This window comes from Falco punctatus, assembly GCF_963210335.1.
Source record: "Falco punctatus genome assembly, chromosome: 13".
Classification (NCBI taxonomy): Eukaryota; Metazoa; Chordata; class Aves; order Falconiformes; family Falconidae; genus Falco; species Falco punctatus.
The window spans coordinates 19252483-19273289 of NC_137593.1; the positions used below are offsets into that span (position 1 = coordinate 19252483).

Consider the following 20807-nt stretch of genomic DNA (forward strand, 5'->3'; position numbering starts at 1 on the left):
TTCTCAGGTTCATATTCATAGAAATAATCTGTAGTCTTGTTAGTGCTAATGGAAGGTGAAGTATGCTTAATAGAAAATTCAGCCTACAAAGATGCGGGGTTTTTTGGTTTAAGAAAGACTGCTATTACAAAAGCCCTGACTTTACACTCCAGTATTTTTATCAGATTGTGATTGCAGTCACTGCATATGTCATTGCAAGCTGAACTGATGGGGTCTGGAGAGTAATGTTAACATGATTCAGAGGAAATTAATCAACATTAGTCAGCACTTGTCTCTCGTGTACTTGGGGTCATGGCCTGTTCTAAACTAACTTATTTTCTTCCTATTCAGTGATGCAGGAAGGAAGATTTAAAACCAGCAGTAGAGTAGTAATAGTGTGAAAGGAAGAAAAAGGTCACTGGGAACAATATGAAAGCTGATTAATAGGATCATCCTCATAGGTGAATTAGAATTCTGCAAATGACTTTTCTCTTTCTCATTCTTTCCCTGTTGCAAGGTAGTTTTATTCTGGAAAAATGCATCTGAACAGGTGCACCTGAAAAATAAGTCTTAAAGCTATAAGATTTTTTTTTTTTTCCATTGATGTTGCTTTGTATTTTTCTTTGAGCTTTAGTGTGCACTAAGCCAAAGTGTGTTCCAGGCTATGTACAGATTTTGAAGAAGAAACCACTGCCCCCCCACCCCCCCAAAAAAAACCCCAAACCCATGAAAAAAAAACCAAAACCAAACCCAAAAACCTCACAACCCCCCCCCCCCCCCCCCCCCCAAAACCCTCACGGCCAGCACATGTGGGGATCTAATACAATAAAAACTATTACTGCTGTTCACAGACAAGGAAATATGAGTCTCATTATTAAGCAACAGCATTTCCTAAATCATGCTGTTCATGATATGCTTGATCTCAATTAAGTAAGGTTTCGGACTCTAAAGTTTTGTCGTAGTCAGTATGTCTGGTGGATAATGCGATACTAATAAGTAAATGGGCATAAACCAGGAACCTGTGATGCAGTGCTGCTGCAAATAAGGTCTTTTGAAGGTTCTGAAGGTGGGATTTCTCTTTGCTACCTCTAACCACCTAAACTCCGGTGATCTGGCGTCCTACACAAAGCTGAAACAGAAGCACCTCTGAGGAGGTGTTTCTGCATTAAAGTTGCCTTCTTGACATTAGGTCCGCCGGCTTCAGAGGTAAACAAAACCCCACATACAAAATGTACTCCACAGGGCTAGGCAATGGGAAAGCCTTGCCTGTCCTTGCAGAACCAAAGATGCGTTCTGGTGAACCTGCAACTTTTCCAGTGCTTCCCATCAATTTACTATGTACGGTTCAGCTATAGCTTTTGATTTGAAATCCTTCGTGTCCTGGGAGGACGTGTTGTGAACATGACAACCTGTAAACTGGAGGATTAAAAGCACAGAACACATCTTTGCTACTTTAGTACTCTATTGCTGATTTCTCTAAGGAAGCAAAGTGTGCCCCAGTGAACAATACCGTGAATTTGGTACAGTTTTTGTGTTTGTGACTTATTTGTAAGGCTGTGGTTAGTTTGCCCCTTATTTAACAAATGTGTTTTGTGAACATATTGCAGTGTATTGCTTATGAGCTATTTTCTTGTGCTGTTAAGTCTCCAGTTAGTAGACCTCTTCATGACACATTAGATTTGTTGCCTTTGTTGTGTCCTTTGTTTTTCTGCTCCTTGACTGCTAGCTCCCAAACAGGCTAAGGACTTGCAAGATTTCCATGGCAGGTACATAACTATACGTAAGCACAAATTTGTATGTTCAAACAGGGTTTTCAAGCCTTCTGTTTATTTTTTGTGGGTAAGTTGTACTCTTAAGTGCAAAGTGAACCTAAGGGCCAATATCACTTAAGCTACATTACTGTTTTGTCCAAATATTATTTGGTAATTGCCAGGGTATAAGTCAGTTTGGTCACATACACCTTATAGCATTTTCAGTGATGCTTTACAAGGAAGCACAAATATAATGTTCCATTAAAATGCAAAGTTTGAGTAAGGATGAATTTTATGTAAGTAATGTTGAAATTACTACAAACAGGACCTTGGGGAAAATGTAAGGGAAGAAACTTAAATCCTTCATGCTGTAATTCCATATTCTGACTTTCTGAATAAAAGGCTCAGACATGTCTTCTCAATATTTATCCTGTTTACTTGCTCACTTTGGATGAGCCTAACAATTTGCATGGGGTCTTGAGGTTCCTGTCATGTGAAAGTCCTCTTCTACAGTACAAATATTTATAATACATGACAACTACCATCTCTCACTGTAAAGAGCTGAAATGCCTATGGTCTGAGGTTTCAAAAAGACTTTAACTTTTTCTTTTTTCTTGGTGGCAATAAATTAATTGGCCTTAGACGAACAAATCAACTGATTGGATTTGTTTAGGTAATTTTTAGTTATTTAAAGAAGAACTGATCAAACCCAGCACAAGCAGAGGAAGTGTTATGTCAATATACAGAGAAGCCCATATTCATTAGGAGGTGGCACTTGTACTGTCAAAATAGTGAACTAGTCTCTGAAAAATTAAACCAGGATAATATTAATGGTAGGAAGAAAAGATAAATACACAATGAGACAGCACTTCTCTTTAAATGGTGTAAAGAAGGGACTGGGGAAATGAAATCTGTATTCCATAAACTGAACTTAGAGCATGCCTGCTGCATTGCCCCTCAGCTGCTTACTGGAGCTAGAAATCAACACCAGAGCTGGAACCAGCATCAGAACAGTACCACCACTTTTCCAAAGCCAGCCCACATCTTGTTTATGTCTTGTGAGTTGACAAGGCAGTGTATGGAGAACGTGGCTGTGATGATTGTGTTGGTTCATCTGGTAGCTTTTTTCCAAGGGGTGTCTCTGACTGTCCTTGGGGTACGTCTCACCCCAGATGAATGAATTCTGAATTTAAACATAGAAAAATGGGAATCCTAATCAACATTGATACAGAGACCACAGTGCCAGAAAACAGAGCATAAAGACACCTAATTAAATATTTTGTGGAAAGATACTGTTCTCTTTTGCAACGTCAGTTTCCTCTCCCCATCTTTTATGAATTTTTCACAATTGATAATTTAATTTTGAGTTTTGCAAAACATCCAGTTTTCACTTTCCACAGTTCAATGAAAAATGCTTATTTGAAATGCTTATTAGAAGAGCCTGGTTCTACGTTAAGGTATTAATTTATGGTATTAATTATCTTTAGTGCTATCTACCTCCTTGAAACAAGAGTCATCACTGCAGCTTACCTTAGAACCACAGACAACAAGGAACTACTTAGTCTAAAGAGCAGCACTGCCAAAAAGACAAGTGTATGGATAGATCATGAATACATTTAGGCTGCAAAATGAGAAAAACCCCAACCATTTCTATGCATTCTTGAACACTTTTCTGGCAAGAGTTATGGGGGGCAGAAAATGTGATTGCCCATAGAAGCTGAATTTCCTTTTCTATGAGAAGAATCCTAAGATGTGGTGACTGCAATGGAAGACAACTAGAGATGCTGACCCTGGGAATGTTTTCAGATCACCTTTGGGGAATGGGCATGCCTGAAAACAAAAAAAATGTGTGTCTCATGTTATGTCAAATACACACTCCCATCTACCACTGTCCCTGTTTTCCAAGCACACCTGCCTGAGACTGGAGTGAGATCTGTGACAGTCCAGGTACCATGTCACAGCAAAGTGCACCATATGTTACCCATAGAAAAATTATCCCAGCTTCCTATAAAATAGCAATTAACCGCTGCTACCTTGATTTCCACTGGGAGTTCTGCATAAACATAGTATGCCCCAAGGCAGTAGTAACTTATGCTTTCCAGTTTGCAGGCCTTATGGATGCACCTGCACACGATCCATCTGTGTTAGGAGCACTGAGTGGAGTTTAGGTTTGCATGACAAGTCAATGCATACAGAAATAAATGTTTCAATGAACTGTGATGTCATTTTTTGCTACCTCTTCCATCTGGAGTGGCCAATGTGGAGTCACCCTTGATGTGACCCAGTTTCTTTAATATGTAGTTATAAGCTGACTAATGAGACCTCAAAGCTGTACCCAGCTTTGCAGGAAATAGAAGAAATGTAAAACTCAATATTAATTTTACTTTGCCAGTATACTGGGGAGGAGACTCTAGAGTATAACTGTGATGCCAAGGAAGACATATGGAGAAAACATCTGGGGGAAAAAAGGTGTAGAAAAAGCCTCTGGAAAGTAGGAAGAAGCATTGTGAGAATTGGCTTTTTAAACAGAAAGGTGCAGTAGGGACTGGATACCCTGAATTGTGTCTGTTTTTTGTAGTCCTGGTCTCCATAGCAAAGCAGCAGCACAGATAAGATCTTCTGACATAACTGGGAAATTTCTAAGTGTTCCAGATAAATTCCCAGCTAACAGCTTGTTCTATGACATTTATTCCAGAGAAGACTAGAAAGTTGCACATTAGGCTAGAAAGGACATTGTGAGTGACTAACACACCTGTAGTGTATATATATAGGACTTTGATACACATGTTTGCTAGGGTTTGTGGGTTTTTTTTCAGAAGTGGGAATACACCTGTAATAGATTGAAGCAGAAAGAGGATAGAAAGAGAAAGAAATAGAAACAGAAGCCTGTTTTCTGAACTTAACTGTGGAATCATCCCCTAGATTCACAAGCTGGATTTTATTTTTTAAGATCAGTTTTCAATTGATGAGAACATCTCCATCTAGTCTATTCTTATGACTCGTGGTATCTCAGTGTAAAGTCAGAACATGCAAGGATGTTGTGCATTTGGTCAGCTGGCAATATGGTATATGTCAAATTCTTTAGTGGTATTCAGGCTATTCTAGAGGATGAAATTTCATCACCCATGTCTCTGCATTGAAAGCTACAAATGGTATAGCTCTCATAAAAGAAACTGTGGAACCCTTTTGCAAGACTGGAGATTGATTCTGGTGTCCCACTGGAGTTCTGGTGTGGGGCATAGGGCTGTCATTTTAGCTCATCTCTGATATGTGAGCTGTGCACAGCACTAGGCAACCATCAAAACTTCCTTTGCTGCAGAAAAATCATGTATGGGTACATATATTTTTGCAAGACAAGAGAAGGGGAGTTTTCTTAAGTGCGTTTCCTGGTTGGTTTGCTTAGAAGAAACAAGGCTGTCAAATCCACATGGACAATTTCTATGTTCCTCTGCAACATTAAAAATGGTGCTATACCTCTAGCAAACCCTGCATGAGCTGGGGAAGGAAATCCAGTGGGTTTTCCGTTATTATTATAAAAGCAGCTTGTTGCACATCCCTGCTCTTTGATGATGTTGAGAGACTTGTCATGAGCCCGGGTGTCCTGTCTGAACTTCTGATTAACGCTAATGGTAAATGATTCTGTAACAACATTTCTCTGGGGATGGTTGAGTAATGGTAACGTTGTGCTTCCCTTAACCTGTTCCTGTTCCTTGGCCCATGCAGAAGTATTGGAACTGGGGGAGAACAGGGCAAAGAAAGGACTTTGAGAGCCGGAAAAGTAGGCAGAGTGTGCAGGAGACATGTCTAGGAACACTTGGCCATTGATGTCCTGCAAATTGTACCATTCTGCTGGGCTTTGTATCTCTTCTGGAATATCCCAATGAAGAGGAATTCAGTCTGGTTAAGTGTGGCAGTCTCCTCAACTCAACTTCTACAAAAGCTAGTACATAACTAGTTAAGGGATACTTCACTATCTCTAAATGCCCGCATAGCATATTCTTGCTGGCAGGGACAAACTCCATTGTCACAAGCAGTTCCCTTCTGTTTGCAATTGATAAAGAACATACTATGCATAATGCATTCACCTCTTTAGCATATAGTGCAAACTAATTATGACCCATTGCTTGCTCTACGTACCACAATACAACATAGGCTTTGTCTGGGCACCCATACCAATACAAATTGTTGATGCTGCTGAAGCTGTTGCTTAAAGTTCACATACTGATTTTTCCTGCATCTAGAATCAAGAGCACTCTTACAGATTTACTTGTGTTTGCAATTTTGTGTTGAGAAAATGTGCCAATCTTATGTGGCATGTGAGGACACAGTGCTGTTATAATGATGAGTTTGCCTGAACAGCTGTGTCTGTCAACTTCTATCACTGAGCTGTTGCTTAATAATTTAACAAAAACTTTACCAGCTTCTGGTTGCCCTATGACTTTTCTCTGAGGTAATACCATGAGACAAGATCTTTAACTTATAGTTGTATTGCAGTGTGTGGTGGAGGTAGATCTTTTTGCATACAGATGTCACTATATTCTTCTTCCCTGAACCTGTTAACATGCAGTTAGATTCTTGTAACCAGCTACACTTGTTAACTGAGATTAGCAGGTACTTCAGTTGTTTGTGTAAACATGCAAACTTTCAGAAATTTGATCTCATTGGTCACCTGTTTAAGTCTCCATAATTTGGTTTCCCCCTGTACCAATCCTGTAATTAGGGGCTCACCAAGACAATGACTTTGTAGCTGCTGGAAATTTTGAGAGTTCAAAATCTAGTTTCATCCTACATGACTATGAAAAGTTTTCTTTGTAATATTCCAATTAGATTCGAACAATTTTCTTTGTATTACAAATAAAAAAGGTTACAACTGAAATTAAATGCATAGGACTTGTTAGTGGAAGGCTGTTAATATTGATGTTTCCTTGGAGTGTTCTCTGCATGCTTCTAAAATCAAGTTGGGTCCTTGCAGTTGCAGTCTCTCGCTTATACTGAGGGGGTTGCAGCTAAAATAATTTATAGTAATTTTTACATTCTGTTTAATAATTCACATGGGGTATCTTGAACATTGGAAGTATCCTAGCTTCAGTGGGAAGGCTTGAGAGTACCCTACCCTGGGAAACCCAAAGGTTTTGTGAGTAGAGGCTTCTCTTGAGGTGTCTGTAGGATGAGGGAAGATGAGAGTTTTGGTTCTTTTGTTGTCTAGATCCTGCCTGAGTATATGGATCATTAGGTCAAAGGTGGTGATAGACTGGAAAAGGCTAACTTTCTGAATGCTGGTATGTCTGATAAATAAGAAAGAAACATAACTACGGTCATGTCAGAACTTACAAGGCTTGGATCATGGATAGAAGCAACTATTAGTAAAAACTAGTCTTCACAGGAAAATAAGGTGCTTTCAGGATGGGGTAGTAGGTGAGTAGAAGGTGTTAGGTTCTGAAATTTGAACTGAATTTTTAGACTTGCTAAAGGATGTAGATACCCACTTAGTATTTGAGAGGCCTATTGTCTGGTTTATTACTTTTTTAGTATGAGCTAAGGCTCTTAGCTCACTAAAAGGAATGAAAACAATTAGTTAATCTCTATGCTATTTTGTAGTAGTATATTTGTTGTTTCTGGGACTTGTTCAGAGAATCAGTTAAAAATAGCTAAAAATCAGGTAGGCCTGAACTGTAAAGAAAGGTTGTGTGATAAACTTCAAAATCTGAAGAACAGATCCCCAGTTAAACTTGTCATATCTCCATGTAAGCTGTTGGCTCTATAGGCCATCAAGATATTTTTCATAGAAAAAGCCATGCTGTACAGGGATATGCTATGCACCTGTCTAATTGTTGTTTCCCTGCTCATCAATATCTGTATTAATTAATCTTTCCATAGACCTAAATATTTTTGTAAATGTTTATGTATCAAACTATACATTGATACACATGTGAGAAAATTACTGCTATAATACAGAAGAGGAAATTTGGAAAATAAAGAATGTAAATGACTGGATTTAAAATGCAGGATGTGAATCAAAGGCTGAAAAAGTATGCAATTCTGACCATTAGTTTTGCCTGATAAATGCAACATTTTCATTCTCCAGCATCCTTCATAAGAGTAAGTTATCTTGTAAATTTTTAAAAGCTCTCTTGGCTATTTTCAGTTGCTTGCTTTTTAATATAATAATTTAGTATTATACGCACTTTTTACTATTTGCTCCTCATGTTGTTATATAAAGATTTTATAGTCCTTTTATTCATTTGCATTATTTATTTAGGCCTTCTACCACTGGTTTGAAGTCTTTTCAGGTATGCTAAGTATTCCTTATTATCCTTTCTAGACTTGTTATGTACTGCTTCACTTGTCTCCAAGCCTTCCCGAGTTGTTTGGTTTTTTTTTTCTTTCTCATTTAAATGTCTTGTCCAGTTTTAAGACTTGACAAAGTAGAGTGTATTCTTCTTTTTATGTGAGCATACATCAGTTTCTAATGCTCATGGAAATTAGGTGTATGCTGAAAATAGGACGGACCTGGTAGAGACTATTATCACAGAATCACACGATGGTCAGGGCTGGAAGGGACCTCTGGAAATCATGTAGTCCAACCCTCTGCTAAAGCAGGTTGCACAGACTCACATCCAGGCAAGTTCTGAATGTCTCCAGAGAAAACCACACAACCACACAGCGAGGAAGGCTGTTCCAGTGCTCCGTCACCTTAAAGTTAAAGAGGTTTTTCCTTGTATTCTGATGGAACTTCTTGTGTGACAGTTTGTGCCCATTGCCCCTTGTCTCATTGCTGGGCATGACAGGGCACCACAGAGAGCCCGGCCCCATCCTCTTGACACTGGCCCTTAGATATTTGTAGACATTGATAAGATCCCCTCTCAGTCTTCTCTTCTCTAGGCTAAACAGACCTGGCTCTCGCTCTCTCTCAGCCTCTCCTCACATGGGAGATGCTCCAGTCCCCTCATCATCTCCATAGTCCTCCACCAGACCCTCTCCAGTAGCTCCCTGTCTCCCCTGACCTGGGCAGCCCAGCACTGGGCACAGCACTCCAGATGTGCCTCACCAGGGCAGAGCAGAGGGGGGATCACCTCCCTCCACCTGCTGGCCACGGCCCTCCCAGTGCACCCCAGGGTCCCACTGGCCGCCTTGGCCACACGGGCACGCTGCTGGCCCATGGGCACCTTGCTGCCCACCAGCACTCCCAGGTCCTTCCCCGCAGAGCTGCCCCCCAGCAGGTCAGCCCCAGCCCGTGCTGGTGCGTGGGGCTGCTCCTCCCCAGGGGCAGGACCCTGCACTTGCCTTTGCTGAACTTCCCCAGGTTCCCTCTGGCCTGCCCAGGTCTGGCTGAATGGCAGCGCAGCCTCCCGGTGCACCAGCCGCTCCTCCCAGTTCCGCACCACCCCCAGACTGGCTGAGGGTGCCCCTGCCCCTCCACCCAGGCCGCTGATGGATGAGCTGCACAGGGCTGGCCCCAGCACTGACCCTGGGGAACACCGTGAGCTACAGGCCTCCAGCTGGCCCCTGCGCCGCTGGTCACAGCCCTCTGAGCTCCGCCATCCCACCTGTTCTCAGCCCACCTCGCTGCCCGCTCGCCTGACCCACACCGCCTGCGCTCACCTGGGAGGGTGTTACGGGAGACAGCGGCAAAATTATGAAGTGCTAAAAGAAAAAAAAAATCTTTTATTTTGACTGTGGAAAGATGAAGATACATATACATCTTCCTTTGTTATATTTCTTCCCCTTCCTTTCATGTTTGTCTTGTCTCTATAAAGTAATCTTTTCTTCTCTTTGTTTAAATCAAGAAATTCTGGAAATACTGACACTAAGAGAAAAAAATTGAAAAGGATAAATAAATTGAGTTTCATTTATCTTCTTTTCATAATCATTTATCTCTGCATTATTCCAGTAACAATATAAAAACTAATATTTTCCTTTTTTGTGTAAGTTTCCATTATGTTCCTTGAAGAACAATGGAAGGGGATAGCAGCATACACCAGGGTTTCTCAGGTTGGGTTTTTTTGTCATGTTTTCATGTGCAGTGATTTCTGGGGTAAACAGCAATAGATTACTTAATAAATATGGAAATTATTAGGGTTTTACTGTTCACCAGTGACCAGTTTGGTTCCAGAGATTGCATGTTTCATTTCTCAATAGCAACAAATTCTTGATTTGTTCTCAAATATCTGGCAATGCATTTTAGTAGGCTGAGCATGTAGAAGTTGTTTTGTTTTGTTTCCCTTGCACACAAATGATTACACTCAGATTCATTGGTAAATTTTCTTAATGCTGTGTTATCTGATATATTTTGAAACAAGGAGTTTGTGTAATAAGAATTTTTACATTTACATATGCAGACACATATTTTTTGTGGTTAAAATTTTCAAGTTTTTGATGGTTAAGGATATGTCCATTTGGTTTATGTCTAAATCTTTCCCCTGATGAGGTCCTGCGAAGTGCTGAGCATACCCCCTTCAAAAACCAGACCCGTATCTCAAAATGTGCGTTCAAGGGAATACACTTTTGAATGTTATAACTAACAGCAGAATAAAAAAAGACAGTAGCATGCTTAGAGAATTTGCTTGAAAGCAGAAGAGTGAAGAAATCCTGGACTCACATGTTTTTATGATTTACAGTATGGGTCCTGACTCTGACGCAGAGTTCTTCCTATGCAGTGTTGAGGTGGTCTTGTTCTTCTTATCCCGGATTCAACTGCCTGTATAAATGCTGCTCACCCTCTTTGCATCAATGAAAGCAGACTCTCTGGTCTCAGACACAGGCTAGCAGAGCATTGCTGGCAGTCTAGCACATGAGCTTTACTGTTTTCATCTGCAGGAAGCATTCCCATGCAGACCTGCACAGAACCATTCTGTCTTGGGTGGATGCAGAGCTCTGAGGTTTCAGTGCTGAGCAGGGAGTATCAGATCTTCAGTGCCATTGGTGAAGTTGGGGAGATGCGACTGAGGGATCTGATTTTGGTGCCTAATGCGTAGCAGAAGGCTTTGAAACGTTGACGTTTGTAACTGGTGCAAGAAATTCTCTCCTGTGGCTTACACTCTTGAATTCTGGGCTAACTAATAGTCTATGATACTCTACATTATTGGTCTGTTCACTGGTTTTCCCCTACTAGAGAAATTGTAGGGATTTTCTGTATCCAAGGAGCTCTGACAATATTACAGCTGTTGTAGAGAAGAAAAAGGATTTTATCACAGGTTGGGCTGTGTGTTTGCACAGCTGGTGCTCCATCCGACTGTTGTGATGCCGTCATACCTTCAGCTTCTGCTTTGGTGGATCTGTGTAGCATGGAGAAAATGCTACTCTTTTTTGCATCTGTGGTAGACTTCTTGGGAGCTGAGGTCAGGGCTGCTGTTTGGAGGACTTTACTGGTAACAATAAAAACAGTGAATCCTCATAGTAGCGAGGCAAGGAAATCGTATTAGAGGAACAGTGGGTAGCAGCATTGTAATGGGAATTAATTTAAAAATATGATACATACTTTGTTTACACTAGCATTGTTTTTACTAAATGCTTAGTAAAGGGAAACAGGAAGAGATGTGGTAAATGAAGCCAAGATACTGCATTTAGATAAATCCATGTCATACTTCAGAGTAGATATTGACGGTATTCATTGTGGTTCACTGATCTTGTTCCACTATCACATAATCTGCACTAATCAATGCAAATATATTTCCTGTCAGTTAACTTAGCGTTTGTCATGGCTAAGTTCATGGCAACATACACAGCAGTAAGTAGAAATAGCAGCTTAGTGACTTCCACTTTGCCAGTGCTGTTATTTTGCAGAGATATTTAATAATTGCACTTCAGTTCCTATTAAAAAAAAAAAAACCAAACAACAATTTATCAGATTTATTAGTTTGAAGAAGGATGTTAAATAATTATGTAAAATTGTTTGGTACAAATAATTTGGAGGCTATGTAGAATTCTTTCCTGATTGCACCGATAGCAACATGAAGAATCGCACATTGTTTTGAACAAGTGTTAAAATTCCCAGAAAATTCTGTGAATCTTTGGGTGAAGCGGTAAAAATATCTCATATCTGTTAATCTTGTTCCCTCACTTAGCCTGCTGTAGCAAACTGTCGAAGGTTATGTAAGAACAGGGAAACTTTCCTTAAAAAAGCCAGAACTTTCAGTGAACATACTGAAGATCAGAGCTTGACTACTGAATCAGCTCTTCCGTTCAGGTTTGACAGTGTGCTTTTTCTTCTTGTTATTTATTGAGTCTAGGGAAAAAAATTAAGGTAAGGCAGCATCACCTCCTCTTAGTGCTGTGTTGCTTCACAGGTTGCAATAATCTGCCTGTTTCTGGACAGTTTGGTTTCTTTTCTGGTTGCTCCTGTGCTAGCTTCAGAAATGGAAAGCTTATGATAAGTCCTGGGGCAAACAGCCAAACTGCAGATAAGTTGCTACATTTTGACATACTAAAGGTTTCTAATCACAACAGAACTGTGTTTCTTCTGTCTTATTGGCACAACTCTGCATAGCCCACCAATGGGCTCAGTCAGGGGGAAAAACTAGATTTGTTTGTACTCTTGCACCTGTAAAAAGTCCAGTGGACTAGAAACCACCACTGTATTTCCACTTGCCTGAGCTACATGATTCCAGAAAAGAGCAAAAGACAAAGGGACTTTTGTGTGTGTAAACTGTGGCAGGTTACAGTCACGTTTTTTTTATGGGCATGTGGAGCTAAGATGAGCTGAGATTATCCACAAATCTCATTTTCCCTTGTCTGAGACAGTATCAAGAGCCTTCTAAAAGGATTACAAGGACTTTGGTCTGTCTTCTGTGCCGAGTCCTGACCATGTGGCGTTGCCACGCGGCAAGAGGGATAAAGGAAGCTGCTGTGCCTGACACAGTGTATGCTCTGGCCTGTCTGTCTAGCAATGTTGCTTTTACTTATCTTAGATAACACTCCATTGGCAGAATTTTTTTGTCAGCTGACTTTTGTGTTAGCCAAACTCTTTCTTTCACTATAAAATACAATTTCAATAATTTCTCTAAAAAAGGAAACTAAAGTTGTCTTCCAGAGGAAACCCTACAGGTTTAAGTACCAGTTAAGCAATCTGGATCAACTACATAGTAAAATCTTCACCTAGCAAAAGCTGCAGCAATTGCATTGAACATCTCCTGAAGCAACACAAATATTTCTATCCCCAGTAGACTTTAACTTGCCTCGTGTAAAAATCAGACTTTCTTCTCTCCATAAAACCTTTAACATGCATTAGTATGCATGTGGTAATGAAAGTATCCTGTCACCAGAACTACACATCCTCATCCAGACCAGAACTCAGTTAGTTCTTGTCAGGTGGGGATGTGAAAAAGGAGAGGCAATTGCGGAGATCCAATACAGCAGATGAAAGATAACGGAGCATCTGTGGAAAATGTAAGGAAAATACATCTAGGAAATTTCTGAACCTAAAAGATGTCAGTAAAGAAAGTTTGAAATGGTAAAAGTATTAATGAATAGTAAATGTATAAGAAAAGGAAATATTGCCTGATGGTCAGCAGTATCTAAAAACTTAAGAGTGAAATGGTATAAAGACAAGCTCTGGGGAGGATATCCGTACAAAGCAGACAGATCACCTAGCTTCAGCAAAAGCATCCACTGCTTCCGCAGCAGTATCACATATTTGGGATGTCATGGTAATGTTCAGGCCTGTACTTGACCAGAGGCACAGCCCAAGGTTGGCATCCCATTACTAGATGCAGAGAGATGACTGGGTGACTCCAAGCTGCATGTGTTTGTGCAGGCACGCTCTAGTCCTGAACTCATTCTTTATCTGAGTTACTTATGTTATCCCATTTAGGCCTGGGATCTGCAGTACGGCAGCCTGAGGCAATACTAGGGGTACAATGCTATACCAGTATCATCTTGGTGATATAGTGCGATGTCCCCCCAGCATGCCACTTCTCCCACCCAGGACTTCTGTGATGTATGGGTTTGTGAGGAGTAGGGGTGGGAAAAGAGCTGAACATCCATGCTAGGGATTTCTTTCATGGAAGGTCTGCATGGTTCAGAACCTTTTTTCATACTTTTAAGCTTTTGTAAGTTGGAATGAACCAGAAGATGGTTGAAGATATTGCTTAGATCATGTCAATAAATTGAAAGGTTGCTTTGAAGCAACAATCAAAGATCACAGTTGAACCTTTCTGAAAAAAGAAGGGGGTAAAAATGACATCTCTTATTAAGTGCCAGTGTTTTATTTAGTTAGATGTTTAATCATTCCTTTAATTTTGCATTACAATGCTACATAATTTCTAACTTATTTTATTTTTATTCACCTGGCTTCTAGTCAAGGACATCAAGATGTCTCAAGACCTTGACCCTATGAGTATTTCTCTAAATCATCCTATAAGCTTGGATGATTTCCAGAACTGAGGTTAGATTGGTCCTGTAGAAATCTTGGAAGTATTCTACTCTTTGTAAGCAGTGGGGAGTAGAATGAGAATTTAATGTCTGTATTATCTTGACCTTATAGTTGGAAGTCCAGTTTTTCTTTGATGTAAATTAGGTATTTCCACTTCCTTCATTGAAACTTCACTACAGGTAAGGATCTGGACCTAAGCCTTTAAAAGGTCCCACTGTAGAACTTTCATTAATGGTTGATTTCAAGGTTCTTTGGGGTATTTGATGTTTTTCATCTTTTACATGTTCTGTGCTTAAGAAAATACTACTCACACCCAAATATGTTAAATTACGGTAGTCCTATCTTTATGTACTCTGTTGAGCCCACAGTTGCTGTGGGTTTATGTAAAAATCACAAGATTTAACTTTTAGCAGCTTAAAACTTTCTAGCTATTTTCTAGAAATTAGCTCAAGATTTCTCAAAGAGAAAATCTAGCACTAAACAGGCTGGGCTGCTGCATGAACTAGGAATGCGTTAAATTCCAATATATTTAAAAAGTTCCAAATAGTACACTCTTACACTTCTACCTCACTGTGTTTCTTGAGGGATTCAGTGTGATCACTAGCCTTGAAGAATATGAAAAGTTAGTATTTCTGCTAGAGGGACCTTTTATTAGGCTTTGCTGTTTAGCTCGCCATGCCGTTAGCATATTAATAGCTATGTATTTTAAGAACAGTAAAATACATTTCTCTGTACAGTACAAGATAATGTAAGAAATTAAAAACAGTGGATTCTCTGTCTTCCTTTCTAGCTCTAGGTAGCTGTAGCATGCGACCTCGTTTTTGGTCCACGGCTATAAAAATACCCCATCCTTTAAACATAGAGGTTACCTTGAATAACCCATCCCTACACAGAGTTATATTGCTAGCTTTCCAAATTATACAAATTACTCTGAAGTGAAAACCGCAATGGAAACAGTCCAAAATCACATTCTTGGCTCAGCTTGTCATACCCTATGTTATTCGCCAGTTCCCTTTTCCTTGAGCTTTTGGGGTAGTTTATAAAAATGTTTCTGTGTATCACATTGAACACTTAAACCAATGTTATTTTCTTCACATTCATTACTTGCTGCTCTCAAGATAGTATCGAGAAGAAACGAATGCAAAATGAATAGAATATCTATAGCTCAAGCTTATTTATTATATTAAACAGATGATAGATTTTATTGTGTTTGTATGGTCCTTGTAGTAAATATTATATTTCAATACTTGGAAACTAAACATCAGAATCAAGAGATGGAAAACATCGTTGTGATGTGCCACAGGGTGTCTTGTGGTAGCTCAGAGCTTCAACCAATTGCTCACAAATTTCTGGGTCATTAAATTGCTTTTGAGGACGTGCTTCTTGGAAAGGGATTTCAATGCAAGACAACATATAAATAATCATAATATCTGATCTGCATTAGGCATATTTCAGGAGAAGAAATTTCAGGGAAAAAAGAGAGGTAGTCCAAAATTTCTACATAGACATAGCACTGGTAGGTGATAATTCTGCAGCATACATACTGTAGTTGATATTTTCTACGGTGCCCCATTAAAAAAAATGTATTGCTTCATGACATCTTGGTTATGAGGATCAAGTCCTAACACCCACTATTTAATAGATGAAGGCCAAGATGGAGAAATATCAGTCTATAAACATGAGAGGTAGGGAATATTTTTTTAAAATGCCTGAATATCAAGAAGAAACTTTCTGGTATGTTCAAATAAAAGGCACAAGTAGGATCCATACTGCTTAAGACATTTAGAAGAAGCTAAGGATCAGATTATGATATCCTTCTGTAGCTGGTATGTCACACGAGCCCTCAAACAAATCTATTAAAAGCCAGTTGGATTAGGAAAAAAGGATGTTATTCTGTAAAGGTAAGTGTATAATAATCTCACTATTAAATGGTAAATCCTCTGAAGGATTTTTCCCAGAGTACTTTCGAACAGATACGTTTATTGCTGTTGTTAACCATAACAGACTAGAGTAGGGCTGAATTATAAAGACAACTACTTTCCCCTGTAGAGGCAGACAATATAATTCCAGATCCTGAAAAATTAAGCAGTTACATGTTTAATCCCAGTGTTTGATTTCTTCTTTATTCATGTGAGGGACAGATTAATTGGTGATTTCAACATTCAATGTATCAACTTGCAATACAGTCTGTTCTGAGACTACTGCTTCAGACTAGTCCATGCAGTAGCTTTCTGAATAGAGTGAAACTACACTTGCAAACACTGCTTTGGATTTTGAACATTTCAGACTTACTGCAGCATTTTGGTATCAACCACCCATGGATGTTTGTACTGCCATACACATTTGGATTATGGGTGTTCTTCACATTGTTTTAGTCTCGTGAATATATATAAAAATTATTTGCTATTAAACTATTAATTGAAATATTTTATATATTTAATCTGTAAGAAAAAAAATAATTCTATATGACATGAATGACCAATTACACAGCATAAATAAGAAGTGGGAAATAGTCCAAGTGAATATTTCACCAATTCTTTGATTAAAGTTTGTTCATCTACAGCCCTTTCCTATAGCCCAGTGAAGCTGATGAGGCTCTGGGACTTTGGCTCAGGGACTTCAATTGTCTGCTCTACAATTACAACAACAAACACAACAGTAGGCTGTTTGCAAACAGCTGGTAATTGGAAAAAGGGCTGAAGTTGTTAACAGATATTTGTCAGCACTGATTTGACAGTTGTACAACATTACCTTCAATTACAATTCTTCCCTTCCATAAGAAATTGTAGAGTCTATGTCTAACTAGTTTCCTCAGTGGCTGTCATGCAGTGGACATAATATTCTGTGGCATGTATCTATTGCATGTTAAATACCCTCCAGCACTTGATGTTTGTTACCCAGTATAAACAGGCTGTTTTCCAATTACTTTATCAAAAAACAGTTCTGGTAGCAGAGTAGACATATTTGTGACAAGTGGAGTTAGGCAGCTCTGCCCAGCTTAAGGTTAGCCTATTGATAATAGGAGATGCTAAGTATTCTGTCTTGGAAAGAGAAAGATGACACTTTTACAAGCAAAAGATATCTTCATCCAAGCTGTGATTGTTTTTGGTTTTGTTCTTTTTTTTTAATTTAGGTTAAGAACTATTTGTATTAGGCATCCTAGTGCATAGTTCCTGAAGATCAAACTCGTGTTATACTCGCTGACGCTCACAGAGGAGTTGATGGAATTCCCATGCTTTTTTATATCCTGTTTACAGGTTCAAATATTTCCTCTGACTTTATCTGCATTTCCAAAGGTCCATCTGCCTGAGAACTGTGCTAAATCCTTGGCTACGGTACTGCCCTTCAGTGCAATAGCACAGACACCTCCTTTGCTTGTGCAATTTAAGTGTTGCTGTTCTTGGGCTTTCTCAGGTTTCCCTTTTAAGATAGCAAGAGCCAGCAGCTATCACATCAGCTTATAGCCATTCTCCTGTTTCCCACACTGTGCATGTGTGCATACCTTCCTTTTTTTATATATATATATATATATATATATATAAAGTGGGTGAAAAACACAAACTGCAGTCATCAGTCAAGTTTGTAAGCTGAGCTGTGACATTATCAAGACATGTTTCTTTCTCTGGTCTGAGGCTTGTACGTTCTTTCTTCTTTACCTTTTGTGGTCTATAGGTTCCAATAGCAAATGTTCATGGATGACCTGTTAGTCACCTCTTGGTTTTTGTGCTTTGCTGGTTGGGTTTTTTTTCCCTTCATCATCTCCCCCCCACCCTTGCTATTTTCTGTTCTTTTTCTTCCAACTTGCCGCATTCATTCCTAAGCAGGTGCCTCTACAATCTGGACATCCTGTGGTAAAATACATGTTGACATCCTATTCCTTCTAAAATTGCCTATTTCTTTGTGGCCTACAGATAGAAGTAAAAGGAATTACTGCTGGGTATGCTTCAGCCCTTGCCTGTGTCTCTCATGCTCCTGGTTTTTGGGCAAGTTGTAAAACTAGGAAATACTATGGTACTGTCATTGACATATGAAGAAAAAGCAAAGCATAAAGGTGAATTAATAGTCTTTTGTGAAACAAAACAAAAAAATGTAATGTTATAAAACCAGTTTTGTTGCAAATTATTTTTGTTCCCTGTAGCAAATAGGATCTGTTGTTTCCTGCTATGAGTTGTAGAGAGCAGAAAGCTCTTATTTTTCCTGGTCCCATACAGACCTATTCAAATCCAGATTTGGATTCCTACAGGCAGACAGGAAAATGGAATGGAGAGAAGCTGTGAATCTCACTACTCTCCATTTCACTACTAGGGTGACAAGATACATTAACAGGCTCCATGTGTGGGAATTCCTCACCTGTATTTCATACTTGTGGTATTGTCACTTCTTGACTGTGGTAGCTACTATGGTTTCCTGCATATCCTGTGTGCTATAGTTTCTTTTCCATGACTTTTCAGATGTAGCTGTTCCTGTACAGGTTGGCACAGGATTTTGCCTTTAGAGTACACCCATAACAGGCTGTGTTCCACTGAACAGTCTGCAAGTACTGAAGGAAGTGAATGTCTAACATTAATATATGGGCAAGGGGTCTTCGACGCTACTGGTTTTTCAAGCATCAGTTTTGCAGTCCTTGGGTTAAGCAGCAGTTGATGGAATTAAATGCTGAAGTGCTAAAGTATCAGCTCTCTGTTATGATGCTTAACAATTAGGAAAAAAGCCAGTATGGTTTTTTGCTCAGTTGTGATGATGGCACTGTTGATGATACATTAGCTGTCTAGTGGAAGTGGCTGTGTATTCTCCCTCTTATATGTCTTTTCCTTTACCCTAACATTGCACGTGCCTTTTCTTTCATGCTCTTTCTATTGTTGCTTAGTAGACGTCCCTTTGGGCTGTTAAAGATGATGTTTTACACTGGCAAACTTTTCAGTATCTTCAGTCAACAACCTGTGATCTAATGGATGGACAGTGCACAGCCTGACATCACAAAGAAGCACCCTTACTGTGATACTTGTAGGGTAAAACCTAAAGCAAGTAATGGAAAATCTGAAATCAAAATGATCTCATCTGTACATGCCCCATTATCACAAATGGAAGCTGGTTGAATATTTGCCTGTCACAATTTTTCTACTAGTAATTATCATGTCAAGGCTGGAAATACTGTATCTACAGGGAGCTAGTGGATACTATGCTTTTTAAAATATTCTATATGCATGATAAGACTTCCTTCTCTGGTAGCTTGCTTATCATTTTGACTGTTTCTTTTGAAGTAAGAAACAGATGGCAGCATTCACTGTAATAAGTGCAGAAAAACGTGCCAGCCAATTAGGGAGGTTTCAACTGACTGAAAACCTGGATCCTTTTCCAATATTTTGGTGATTTCCTCCCCTGCCCTGTGTGTCTATAGGAAATTTTTATTTATCATTTGTTTAATAAAATCATAAAATTAGAGATTAAAGGAACCTTAGGTCATTAATTCTCTAGCAACGAACTTGAAAACAAAGAGCTGAAATGCAGTTTATTTTTTTCCCCAAAGGATCATTATTGTCTGCCAAAAAATAAGAAACCCAAAAACCAAATAGCCTTGTTAATGTGAACCCTGTCCCTCACTTGAATGGACCAGTAGAAACTGTATCTGTGTATGACCTTAAAATATTTACTAATTCTTCAATCTCTAGCACGTAAAACTCTTATCTCATACAATCAGTCCCCTTTCAAATATCGTAGGATTTTAAATAACTCAAGATCTTTCTCAATGTCTTGTCAGGCTCCTGAAATTGTGAAATTGTCATTCCAACAGTTTGCTTCTCAACATTTTGGGGGTAATATGTTTCCCACTCCCTCATCAGGAAAGGTTACTGTCCTTGCATTTCCTACTATAAGCTGGGAGAGTTTAAGATGCTTTAGATCCCTCAGAAAAAAAGATTCTTCGTTTCACCCTATGAAACCAAAATTACAGGTCACTGCTGAAATGCAGGTCATTACTGATACGCTTCTTACACACCTGTACATACCTTTATCCTTTCCTATCAGTCATTATTATTGAGACTATGAAAAAAGGGCATTTTGGGTTCTAATATGTGATTTTATTCCCTGGCTGTGTAGTGCTTTGATCATTTTTGTGAGCTATTCTGTAGTCCTGTCCTTGCTGTACCTTCATTTCAGAGGTAGAACTATGCAGGTTTCACTGCTTTAGGATTTTCAGCTCAACTTTTATTTTATTCTACTGCTTTCTGCCACAACCTTTCTTTGCTATTCTTAAGATTAGACTCTCTAAATGTCTACTGTAATACCATTATGTATATTTCTCTGCTAACCTTTTGGTATAACTCTTCTTCAATGACTTTTCAATTGTAGCCAATGAGCTTCTAAGGATGTAACCTAAAGCAAAACTGGTGCCATTTAGTAGGGTAAATTTAGTCTATGAAAGATGAAATTCTGCCTCAGGCACTAAAGCAATTTTCAGAGTAGCACATCAGCTTTTATCAGGGTTGGTCTGTTCTTCCTAAATGAAGGTATTCAATCTGTTTATGTCTGACTATGGTCACTCTGGGAAGCATTTGGTGGTAGTTAAGGGTAAAATAGTGATTGTTCTTCAAAATTAGAAACAACTGGTAGCTCTGCAGTGATGATTTAAATGTCTTTTTTAAAAAAATCTTTCAAACCACAAAGCTGTGTGTTGTTCAGTGATTGAATGCATTTGGACTTACGGAACT

At 39.2% G+C, this 20807-nt stretch overlaps 1 long non-coding RNA gene across 2 annotated transcripts in view; it reads right to left on the reverse strand.

Annotated features, from left to right (window-relative positions):
* Positions 1-1739: 1739 nt before the first annotated feature.
* LOC308072710 overlaps positions 1740-20807 on the reverse strand; it is a 64498-nt gene continuing 45430 nt past the window's right edge. For both annotated transcript variants that reach the window (XR_013931754.1, XR_013931755.1), the window contains one exon: positions 1740-11095. This is a non-coding gene — a long non-coding RNA (uncharacterized lncRNA). The remainder of the gene's footprint in view (positions 11096-20807) is intronic.